Source organism: Vollenhovia emeryi, unplaced genomic scaffold, assembly GCF_000949405.1.
Source record: "Vollenhovia emeryi isolate VEMERY1.0 unplaced genomic scaffold, V.emery_V1.0 DF939303.1, whole genome shotgun sequence".
Taxonomy (NCBI): Eukaryota; Metazoa; Arthropoda; class Insecta; order Hymenoptera; family Formicidae; genus Vollenhovia; species Vollenhovia emeryi.
Window position 1 is genome coordinate 33,797 of NW_011967063.1, and position 8,693 is coordinate 42,489.

General features: G+C 48.0%; 1 protein-coding gene across 4 annotated transcripts in view; it reads left to right on the forward strand.

The window, feature by feature from the left end:
- LOC105558936 overlaps nucleotides 1-8,693 on the forward strand; it is a 42,637-nt gene that overhangs the window by 10,171 nt on the left and 23,773 nt on the right. For 2 of the 4 annotated variants that reach the window (XM_012006887.1, XM_012006884.1), the window contains exon 1: nucleotides 3,136-3,240. The exons of 1 other annotated variant lie outside the window; for it this stretch is intronic. The gene's annotated coding sequence lies outside the window, so the exon portion shown is untranslated. Of the gene's footprint in view, nucleotides 1-3,135; nucleotides 3,241-8,693 lie in introns of those variants that run through there. One more of the 4 variants, XM_012006889.1, reaches the window with a different exon arrangement.

The following is an 8,693-nucleotide window of genomic DNA, read 5'->3' on the forward strand; positions in this document are numbered from 1 at the left end:
GAAGGGGTTAACGAGCGAGTTCCCCCCCTCCCCCCGTTCCGCCCGCGCTGTCGCCGCACGCGGGGAAAACCCGATCGACGGTGTAAAAATAACGAACTTTTTTCCGCACAACGCCGCCGGCGAGATGCACGCGCCTCCGCCTCGCACTTTCTCAACCGCCGGACAATCTCGGTCGTTTACGCCGTAAATTGTAATTTACGATCGATAGCACGTAGCGAGCGAGCGGCAGGGGGCGCAAGGGGGGGAGGGAGGGGAGATTAAGGAACAGCTTAATAGATACACGCTGATTAATACCCGAGACGGTGGTGGAAGGTTTAATTCAACGATGCGAAGTGTAAACACGCGGACGCCCCGTTACTTCCTGTCACGAGGGCGACGACGAAGCAAATCGCGACTTTTCGCGTTTGCTTGTCTCTGCCCCTTTCCTTTTCTTTTTCTTTGTCAACGAATGTGCCCGTGTTCTCTTAAGCTAGCGCCACGCTACCCACATAGCACAAATGACTGTTTGCCGGCTGATAGTCGACATTTTTTAGTCACCTTGAAGTTAACTTTTTAAGTCGACATTTAGTCTACTATCTATAGAATGGTTTATTGTCGACTTTAACTATAGACTGAAAGTCGACCTAAAGTCGACATTTTCAGGAAGTTTAAAGCCTTTCGGTAAAACGAAAAATGAACTAAAAAATATTTTTTCGGCAAAGTGCAAAAATGTGTAAAAAATATCTTTTTGGCCAATCTTTCTGGTCAATACCTATGTCGAACCGATTATATAGCGAATCGACGTCTCACTTTCCGCGTGTAGCGCGATAGTCGCGACATGCATGCTCCTTGCTTGTTCGTGAATTATAAGTGTCAATTCCTGATAGACGACAATCGTATTTGGACATAAGATGAGTCATATTTTTCGCGTGGCTATCGAATACGATGTAATGTGTCGATTAATACAAGTTAATCAAGGAAACCTGTCAAATTTGTCAAAAATATAAAAGCATAATTAAATAATATAATATATACTCTGGTTTATTGTCTGTTTTTTTATTAAGACATATGCTCATTATAATTATTATTTAAGTTTAATTGGAGCATTTTCAAAGACTTGATCAATATAATTTTATTATTTCTTAATTGTATTTATATATATTGTAAATATTATACATACATACTATATTGTAAATATTATACAATTAAAATATAAAAACTTTAATCAATCAGGTTTTCAAGATGTCACTATTAAACATTTAGTAGTTAATATAAATAACGTAAAATGGATTAAAAGTTGACTTCTAATTGCCATAAAGTAGACTTCTGGTCGCCATAAAGTAGACTTCTAATCATCATAAAGTCGACTTTTAATTGCCATAAAGTCGACTTCTAAGTCGACTTTTGGCTGACTGACAGCCGACTATAGTCAAGTCATTTGTCGACTATTAGTTGACTATAAGTTGACATTCAGCTTGACTTTGAAGTCGACTTCAGACTTCTGCTGCCGACTGATAGTCAACTAATAGTCGACTTGGTGCTGTTTGGGTACGCGCGATTCGTAATCATAGACGTATAATACCTATAACAGGGTCGTTTAAAAAAAGAAGAAACAGACACCAAACAGACACCAAACAGACACCATGACAGTGAAGCTCGATGTTTATTGGCTGTCGCAAATCGCAGAGACGCAAATTTTGAATTTGGTCAAACCTTGCGACTGGGCGCGTTTGCGACTGTACTACGATCGGAAGTAGCGCTGCTTGCGTTCATGCAATTGGTTACTTACGACTAATGTAGAACGACCTTGAAGCCCGTATCAGACTACGGATTGGGATTGGGATTAGATTGAAATTTGACCAATCAGAGTAAAAGTCACTGAACTTGAGATTAGTAAACTTTACTGTGATTGGTTAAATTTCAATCTAATTCCAATCTCAATCCGTAGTCTGATACGGGCTTTACGAATCGCGCGTATGGCTGATGGCAGAGAACAATCCGTAAACGCTTAAGCGGGGAGCACACACTTTTGCATAAGTGCATAAGCATATGCATAACGAATTTGATTGGTCTATAAGCAAACGCATAAGGAAATGGACCAATCAAATTCGTTATGCATATGCTTATGCACTTATGCAAAAGTGTGTGCTCCCCGCTTTAAGACTGTCTTAATCGTAGACGTAGGGCAAAGCAGAGAGAAACGTAAGTCGTATACAATAGCCTTTCACGACTTACGTTTCTCTCTGCCTTGCCCTACGTCTACGACTAAGCCAGTCTTAAGCGTTTACGGATCGTTCTCTGCCACCAGCTTATAGCGTGGCGCCAGGTTTACGGCGCGGCGAGTCGAGTCTTGAAGCAGGTATATTTACGGCAATTCGATTCTATCGACGCCAATTCTGCAATAATTAACGAGACTCTTAGCAGACAACGGGTGCCAGTAACCTCCGGGGAGTGTAAGAGGGACAGCCAATTAAACGAATTGATTAATCGACGCACTTGGCGCGAAATTGCGCTCCGAGTGCCCTCGGAGTCTCGGGAAACGCCTCCGTAAATCACGACGGCGTCCGCGACGCCCGGTCGTAACGTCACGAATCAAGAAAGATGCGCATAATTGAGGAAGGCGGGGCGGGAGGGACACGACCGGGGGTTGGTACACGGAGGTATGCGGCGGCGTTTAACGGCGAGAAGCGCTCCGAGTCGAGAGAGCCGTGAGCGCGCCGCGGCGGCCCGCGGGAAACGTGCGGGAAAGGTGTGCGCGAGGAAGACGGAGGTGGACGCGTGTGTACAACGCACTCGCGTACGTGCGCACGGAACCACCTCGACCACCTCGCGAGCGCTCGCATTGACGGGGGGGGCCCCAAGCCAAGTCGCGCGCCGCGAGCCGGTGGCGTGCCGCGCCGCGCCGCGCCGCGTCGCGCCACCGAGCTGCGTCTCGCGCGCGCGGGGCGGCGAGCATCGCCGGGGACGCCGGGACGCGAGCGACGCAACAGTCGCCCGCCGGACTTGGCGCTGATAACATTGTCGCTCGGCATGTGCGTCGCGGTGCACGCGTACGCGTCCAGTGGTACGGTCTCGTGATCGCCCGCCGTGTATCGTCGTTACGTTTCTCCCGTCCTCTTCCCCCCCCCCGCCCCGTGCCGCCTGTGCGCCTTCTTGCCACCGCGCGCCCCCTTCCCCGCCGTGGGAGAGTCGACACTAGTCGACAGGACCCTTGGGCGCGCTGCTTCCCGTACGAGCGCACGGCACCGTCGCTTCCGGATCGTAAGTAACCGTAAATCATCTAATTGCGCGTCTCTTTCTCTCTCTCTTTCTCTTTCTCCCTTTCGCTCTTCCTCGCCGCGGCGTCGGAGGGATTCATTGGAGGGATGCGAGGCGACGCGCGATGCACCGCGCGCGCGGCTGCCTCCCGGGGTTGCACCTCTGACCCGAAGAGGGTTGGTTGCACTGTGCGCGCGATATGTGGGTTACCGTTACACTTCCCCCCCTGACTTCGTTACCCGTTTTCCGCCGGTGCGACGGCGATGAGCGCGCGGAGGCCCAGGCTCTCTCGCGAAAGGAGAGGGACGGGGGAAGGGGGTGGGAGAGGGGCAGCGTAGGCTTAGGGCTTGAATGAGAGAACAAGGTGGCCGAGTAATCGGTGTAACTGACCTCAAAGGGCCGTCGTGCGATGTGGGTTAACGCTCACCCGCGATTAACTAATCTACCTCTTCTCCGTTCGCGGCACGGGTGGCAGCCGCCGGAGACGGAGAGCGAGATCGCCGATCGCGCAATTGGTTATAACCGGAGAGTGTGCGACCGATCCGAAGGGCCGGTCGCACTGTAGCGCGAATTACCGTCCCCGGGTCCTCCCTCGACACAGGTCCGCCCGCTTTTCGCGTGGAGAGGAGAGACGCCGCGTATAATCGCGGTGGTAAAATTGATAGCCGGGCGATCCGCGCTGGCGAGCCGATTCGAGACCCGAGAGCGCGTCGTTCTCCGTCCGCGTGCCCACGTGCGGGGTCTTGGCGAAATTCCAACTCGCGACGCGCTTCCGCGAGTGGGCCCGGCTGCTTTCACGGTTTCGTCAATGTCGGGTCACGCGACGTTTTCAATCGACGCGGCGGCGATCGCGCGAAAGGGACACTCGCGCGGAGCCTTCGTGCGCCGGCGACAGGATCAATTCACCGTAGGAAAATCGGGATTTTCGGGACGAGGGGCGGAGGAGGGAGGGGTCAATGTTCCCGGTGAAATCCCACGGCGACGTTGGTTCTCGCCAACGGCGCAGCCTCCTCCGATCGAAGCAACCCGGTAGCGCGAGGCAGAGCGTTTGTCGGCCGACGTCGCCGTTTCATTCTCGTTCATTCTCGCCCGTTCATTCATCCCGCTCGCGGCTGACCCGCTTTTCGATTCGCCTTCGTTCGAGCCAGTTGTTTTTAACGGACCGCGGCCTTCGGGGCAGTTTCGACCCGTCCGTCCGTCCGTTCGCCCGTCCGTCTGTCCGTTCGTTCGTTCGTTCGCTCGTCCGTCCATCCGGCCGCGGTTTCCGGAATCTCTGCCGTGTTAATTAACTTCTCCATCGGTATTACGGGACTCTCGGGGCGGCAGTTCGTTTCGCCTTTCCACGCCCATTAATCCTCGAGTCGTCGCGCAGGGGTCCTCGTAAATATCATTTTCAAAATAAGGCTTCTGATGGCAGAAGACGATCCGCAAACGCTTAAGGCCAGTTTCACAGATGTCGTTTAATTCGTCCTCTGTCTCTTCTTAGATAACGAGATAGAGAAAGATAGGGAGTCGTGAACTCTGGTTAACAGTTAACCGGCATTTGTGAAACTGGCCCTGTGACTGCTCAGGCCCGGTTTCACCAAACGTCACTTAACTTTAATCTCACAACGATAGGAGAGTTTGCTTGTTGTCACCAGTAATGATTAAAAGTTGAGACGGGAAGCTTATAGTCGACCCAACTGGCTAGTTATTTTATTAGTTTATTACACAACGTTTCGATACCCTATTTTTTGGGGTCCTTTTCAAGTGGTACTAAGTCAGTCATCGTCGTCGAATGAGACAGAGTCGAATTATAAAATATACGCATACGTGTGAGCACTGTGGTTGTTCGAGCCCAGCAATCACAGTATGCGTGTGTCGCAAAAAAATGTTACCTTAGCCGGGATATTTTGGGCGTGGGGAAAAAACCGCTGAGGGCATTGTCGTGTACAGATTTGCGGCATTACTGGGCATTTTTTTGGGGCATTAGGCCTTGCTGGGCTACTATAAAGATAAAATAAGATAAAACAAGATAAATGAGATAATAAGATCAAGTAATGCCCACCGGGCATTAGTGCAGGGCATTGGTGTACAAGATTTTGGTCAGCGGTTTCCCCCTCGATTTTGGGGCCTTCTATTGTGTGATTTATGTATTTACATGTCGACGGTCGAGTTGACCTATTATTATTATTATTTTATTCTTCATTCATCGGGTGAGAGATATAAATTGGTTTTTTATATCGAGGTCTGTCAAGAGCCCACGTACATCGACTCGTGAAAAATAGCGCGAGACGACTGGGGGGTCAACGTTAAATGGAAATTTGCATCTCGATCGGCGAGATCGTACGTGTACCGAAGTCAACGGCACACGATACTACACGGGGAGAGAATTTTCTCTTAAAATTTATCTTGGAAATCGTGTAATCGTGGAATTTTGAACAACTTTATAAAAGTTTTCTTAAATTTTATTTAGTAAAATGTACACGGAAAAAAGAGAATGATGTTGTATGTCAACAAGATCAGTTGAAATAACATCAGTATTAATAAGTGAAAAACATCAGATTGTTGTCTTAACAATCTGGATATTTAGTTCAATGTTTAAAATTAAAATCCATAGCGAATACAATTGAGTAAATTATTTATGTTTGCGGCAGCCCGTGACGTCAACGTTTAATTCAAGCGGCTTCATTTTGCTTAATTCAACAGCATTTTTTTCCCGTGTATGGTAAAATTTCAAAAAACTTATAAAATTCTTGAAAATATACCGTGGTGTCCCACACTTACATGATTTTCAGAATAAACTTTAAGAGAAAATTCTCTCCGTGTATTTTCCCTACTTGATTGCTTACGAGAGCCAATCAGGATGCAGAGTTTTCGATCAGGTGGCTTATGGCTAAATCCTGATTGGCTCTCGTAAGCAATCCAGTAGGAAAAATAGTATCGTGCGCCGTTGGCTTAAGCATCGCTAATGCCCATATAATTTTATGCGCGTGTCAACACATTTATATACTCGTATTTTGCATTTGAGCCAAATTGGAGCATGGGCGTGTTTGGAAGCCGGGGGGTTTCTGTTAAATTAATAGGCATCATCAGTCGATTCCACCGTCAATTTATTGCTCTCGGGGCGAAATCTGTTTAGTGGAAAATTCATTGTTAGATCGTGTAATCGTTGCGAAAAAAGACTTGTGATTGAATTTCGACGTTGAAAACCTGTTATCTCATATTAGATAAAATAGAGGATACTTTGCTCTACATGAAAAATGTATGTGTTCTATGCTTAAATCCATATGGGAAGGCATTAGTGTCTATAGTAGGCATCACTGTAGTAGACGCTTAATGTGGTCTATAATTATAGGATACATATTATACATATGTCCAGGCAGTCAGCTGCCTGTCTTGTGTACACACGTACGCGATGTTCTCTCTCTCTTTCTTTCTCTCTTTCTCCCGGTTGGTCTCGCAGAGAGAACGTGTTGTCGAATAACACTCGCGAATAACACGGCCTAATCAGCGCTCATAGTACGAAGATATTAAAGCTGCATGATGCGATCGCCGGCCCCCACCAGGGATATCGGCGCGCTTAATTTTAACGTCGCGTCAGCTCGTTCCACAGCAAACAGAGTCCTTGGATATTAATCGACGCCTCGTGAAGCTCGTTCCGCTGAATCTGGGTCTCGCCGCGGATGATATAACGTTCCTCCCGTTTGTGCATCGTTTATCAATCTCTCCGGCCGTTGCGAGAGACGGCCTTGTTTTGACTCGGCCGAGCCCGCCGGATAAACGTCGGGAGAAGAGCCTCACGAGGGCGAAAACCCCTGGTGCGAGCATACCTGGTATTTTCCGGTAGCTTTTTGTCCTCTTCTCCCATTCCTCTTTCCTCCCCCATCTCCTCCTCCTCCTTTCTCCCTGATCGCTCGTCTCCCTTCATCGTTCGTAGCCACTTGTGACACCCCTCGTTGCGTATACGTGAGACGTACGTTCATCACTTCCGCGTCCAGTTGCCTCTGCTCCGTTTGCCAAACGAGTCCCAGGGCGAAATCGTTTCGCGCCCGGCAAGCGCCGTTCCCGCGCGTGGAAATATTATTGAATAAATAAATGCCAGAGGCTCGCGCGCGATTAATAAATCAACCGATGAAAGAGGGAATCTGCGGCGTCACGACAGGGCGCCCGCGTCGTTGAACCGGTGTACGAATTTTGTTGTGTACCTTTTTCTCCAACGCGATGAACCGCGCGCCGATTACTCGTCGATCTTCGAAACACCGCTTCGCCGGATGATTGTTTGAAAATATTTATTGCGAGCGCGATCGGCCGGAAAATAATCTACTCCGCGTGTAACGATGCGTTATCGACGTTGCTGAAACGGAGGGCATAAAGAGACCTTAATGGCTCGCGTGGAAGCGACGACTTTGGAAATCCAATTTGTCCCGACCGTGCATTTGACGCCGGCGAGTGATTTCGCGATGTAAGCCTACGCGACGTGATAGCGGTGGATTTACCGGAGGGATGATACACGAGTTTGTATCGATCGGCGAAGCGGGTGCCATCCGGTCCCATCGACGAGAGCGGGACATTTCGGGCAATCGTAACATTTTTCCTCGAAGGTACAGTGCGGTGCGCTTTATCGGTTCGGGTCGTATCGTCAAAAGGCATCTTTGTTTAATATAATCAAGTAAGTTTCGTTTGAAAGACAATCGATCGATCGTCCCACGATTCTTCCAAGTTCACGGCGCTCGTCTCCAGCTTCTCCTTGAGAGTCGCGAGTCTGCGGCACTTGCGTAACTCTCACGAGAAGCGTGTCGTGAAGGTCTCTTGTATGCGACTCAAGTTCTTCTCTGTCTTGCCTTACGTTTACGACTAAGGCAGACTTAGGCCCGGTTTCGCGAACGTCGCTTAACTTTAACCTTGGTTTAATTCGTTCTTGGCCTCTTTCCAACTGTTACTTCAGAAGGAGACAAACGTCGATTAAAGTAAGATTAAAGTTAAGCGACGTTTGGTGAAACCTTAAGCGTTTACGGATTGTTCTCTGCCATCAGCCATGTGTTAAGGCAGGATACCACCTTTGACTGCGATTTTGGAGGCGTTTTTCATGAATTTTTTTTGCATACAAAGAGTGCCCAGAAACAAAATCGGTTTTAGTCATTCATTAATGTAACTTTAATTTGTAATTACAAACTGAAAAAGTTACAAATAATCTCTTGTAGGTGGCGCCAAAATACATTCCTTTGGAGGAACACCGTTAGACGGCGTGTCAAATTCCGCTCTGTACGTGGCTCCTAGAAAAAAAACCAAAGAATGTTCCTATTAACAACAATATTTTTTAATGCTGTACGTAGGGATTTTACGACATTTCGATTTTTAAGAAAATGGCGGTCATTTTAACAAAAAGGTCAATTTTTTAGGGTAAACCTTTTTGTTAAAATGACTGCCATTTTCTTAAAAATCGAAATTTCGTAAAATCCCTACGTACAGCATTA